The sequence below is a fragment of the Tarenaya hassleriana genome, unplaced genomic scaffold (assembly GCF_000463585.1).
Source record: "Tarenaya hassleriana unplaced genomic scaffold, ASM46358v1 Cleome36, whole genome shotgun sequence".
NCBI lineage: Eukaryota > Viridiplantae > Streptophyta > Magnoliopsida > Brassicales > Cleomaceae > Tarenaya > Tarenaya hassleriana.
In genome coordinates, this window is record NW_010966665.1 from 299,792 (window position 1) to 303,665 (window position 3,874).

Genomic DNA, 3,874 nt, shown 5'->3' on the forward strand with positions numbered 1-3,874 from the left:
TTTGTGTGGGGGGGGGGGGGGGACGCTAAATTTTCATCATATTGGCTAAAGATACTAATGTGGGTTGCATATCTAAAGTTCAAAACAAAAAATGTGGTGAATAAAATAAAATGGTTTATTTCTTTTCCACATTCCCTAAAATCAGAAGATCAGAAGGCCCATAGGCCCAATACTTCTTTGTGGCCCACATTAAAATTTAGCTGCAGCACAGCAATTTGGGCTTTCTTATTTGGCCCATTTCAGCCGAAATCGACCCATTGATTTTGTGGTTTTTGCCCGTTAATGACATTTTGTTTTTGGGAGTGAATTAATACTAAAAACTCTAGGGCGCAAATTATACGAAACCGTTACCGAATTTATTTATTTTAAACTGTAATATAATTATTATTCATTTATTTATGTTAAATTGTAAGATGGTTATTTCTATTAGTATCTTTTTCACTAAATGAATGAATCTAGGTATATAATGTAGTTTTTTTAGAATTTATATGATATCACATATAAAAAACCTCCTAGTATCATAAGAAAAAGGAGGATAAGGAGGAATAATTGTTGGATTAATGGTTATAGGATTCAAATTATACTATAAACGTCTTCGAATTTATTTATGTTAAATTTTATTATATGTATTCTTATTAGAATTCGATCATTGAATGAACTTAAACATAGAATATGTTTTTTCTTAATTTCTAGTACTATAAGTTAAAAAAAAAAACTGAAAGCTCCAAATATCATAAGAGCATATCATATAAAAAATCCAGACCAAGTAAGAACTACAATAATATTTAAACTCTAATATCGTTTAAACTCGTCGTATTCTCTAATTGTTTAACGCGTTTTTATATTTTTCGATCGTTCTGGTTCACCAAAACCAAGTTCAAAACATCATACCAACAATTGGATACGATTTGCTAATTTGCCAACTGTTCATATAAAAAAGACTAAATAATATGACAAGAGAATTGGATACAATTTTACTAATCAAATGTATAAGGAAGATAAAACTTATGTATACCTTTCCTAATTCATGAGATTTTATCTACTAATTATTATATGTATCTAAAATTTTCAAAACATTATAACAACGGTGCATTTGAATATGTTTCAGGGATGGATCAATAAAATCGTAAACGCAAAAAAAAAAAATCGTAAAACAAATGATTGGCCAGAAAATAATATTTTCACATTTCGAAATCGTTGAGCACATGAAAAATAGTATATTAACAAACGTAAAATTCAGTGGATTACAACGTGTGGAAACACAAACATATAGTATAGTACATAATTTCAGACATCCGTGGACTTGTGAATAGTACATTGCACATTTCTAATAATTTTGAGCATATATACAGACACACTTATATTATATATAGGTTTGCATATAATTAGACTATATATATCTGAACTTTTTTTATTTTGCAAAACATATGAAATATAGAGAAGCGACGAAGAAAATTACTAATTACATTTTATACTGCCGAAAATATTTAAATCAAAACATAACTGAAACCTGAAATCTAAATCCCAAATACTTATTGGTTAAGCGGGTGCATGATATTCACATGATTTCTATAGGAGAGAGTATTGCTTCTTTTAAATTTGAGAAACAAATTTACATACTTGTATTTCTCATAAATTTTTTTTTTTAATTTTGTTTTACGAAGTCTTTGAATTGCTTATTCTTATAAATTAAGAAAAGCTTTTTGGGTGACAAGATTTTTCTTCTTTTTTAAAAACACGATAACAAAAAAAAAAAAATTGATTGACCTTTTTCTTGGAGAAGAAAAAAAGTAACGGTGGGAAAATATGATTTTATAATGAAAAAGATTTCTGTATAATTATATATATAATCCGTGAATATGTATATTCTATATGAGTATTTATTAACGTACGGACGAAAATTGTGTAACTGATGAACAGAAACCATTGAAGGAAACTTTGGAAGAAACGAAAGCAACATGGAATCTGAAGATTATGTACAACGTGGTTGATATTTCCTATGCATCCACAAAAGCCAAAGTTTGCGAACCATCTATATATCTATCATAATATATCATCCTCCTTATAATATAGGTATTTAAAATTAAAAGATGATGATGATGGTGATGATGGTGATGATGATGATTCCTTCGTACTTGTGGTACTCTCCTAGCTTTAAGTGGGAATCCATGTACGCGCGCACATACACACACAAAAACACAGATTTGCATATATGCTTACACATATATGAATAATTATTGCATCTTGCTTCAAGTCATCAACCCATTTACAAACTAACTTAATGGCGAAAAAGAGAAGAAAGAGGGAGAAGATTCATTATATACATACATATATATATATAGTGTGTGTGTGTGTGTGTGTGTGTGAATATATTCATCAATATGCGTAAATGTGAATTATGGAGGGATTGACTATTCTTACACGGGGCCAATCTTACATATATCACAAAAGTAATCTTAAAATCTGAGAAAGGACTTTACCAAAAAAAAAACATTTGAAACGGAAAATTAGATGATATGAATCTGAATTGTCTCTCGAAAACGCAAAAATTATCGATTCGAGACATGACAAAAGAAGACTACAAGTGAATCTGATGAGGACTTTACTGTTCCATTGCCGCAATTTGGTCGGTATGGTCCCCTTCATTATTCTTTTCCTTCCCAAATCCCACAGAAACCCTAATTAATTGAACTATATATATATATATATATGTGTGTGTGTGTGTGTGTGTGTGTGTGCGTGTGTGATAATTATATGAAATTTAAATCTTTTTAATATCAGAAAAAACATTCGGATCTCCGGGAGGTTATACCCGAAAGAAGAAGAAACTATACTCAACTCCATCTAGGGTTTCCCGATACCACACATAAAACCCTAAAACATCTTTGCAGTCATATCTCTTTCTCGCCGTCTCTCTCTCTCTCACACACATACATGTATACATACACTCACGCTGACGGGAATGCCAAAGGTCCCAGTTCTGATAATTAGAAAAACGAAGCGAAAATATAGAATTTTTGTTGAATATGATGGAAACCCAGATGAGATCTGGTCAAGGGAGGAGTAAAAGAACTACCTTTGTTCGAACAACCAAACCGAAAAAACCCTAATTTGGAATCTGAGATGAGATTCGTGTGTTTATTATAAAGAGAAGCTAGGGTTCTTTACCGGTTTAGGGTGCGACAGTCAACCGGTGAAACTGCAACCATGATCTAAATCAAAACTGATCTCCCCATCGAATCTAACAACGACGGAGGAAGAGAGCTTAGATCATGCTGGCAGCTTCATCAGATGCCGGTGCACCATAGATCCACGTAGGAGATCAAGAAAAGGAAAAGAGAGTTTCTTTTTTGTGGATTCGAGGGATTCTTGTGATGCTTTCATCGGTGAAGAGGAAGAGGAGAACAAGAGGGTCTATAAATAGAGAAGAAACCGAGGGGGTGTTAGAGATAAGACGTGATTTAAAGGGGGCTGTTTTGTAATTAGACAAAACAAAAGGCGTTAAAAGGAAAAACAATTGGTGGTCCAAGGTGTTGCCGTGAAAGAAATTGAATAGCATCACGCCCGAACCCCTCATGCAGTTCTATCGCAGAGACGACAGTTTAGTTTTTGTGTGTGTTTGGTTGTGTAAGAAGAGCACATTAAATACTTTTGTAGTTGGGGGACCTCTTCTTTTTTCCCTTATCTTATTTTCATCATTACAAAAATAATAATAATAATAATAATAATAATAATAATAATAAAATATCTAATTTCAATCTTCATATATATATATATATATATATATATATACATACAAACGTTGAATTGTGTGCACTTGAACATTCACACATGTTTTGTGCTGTACTTTGTCACTTATATTATATATAGGTTT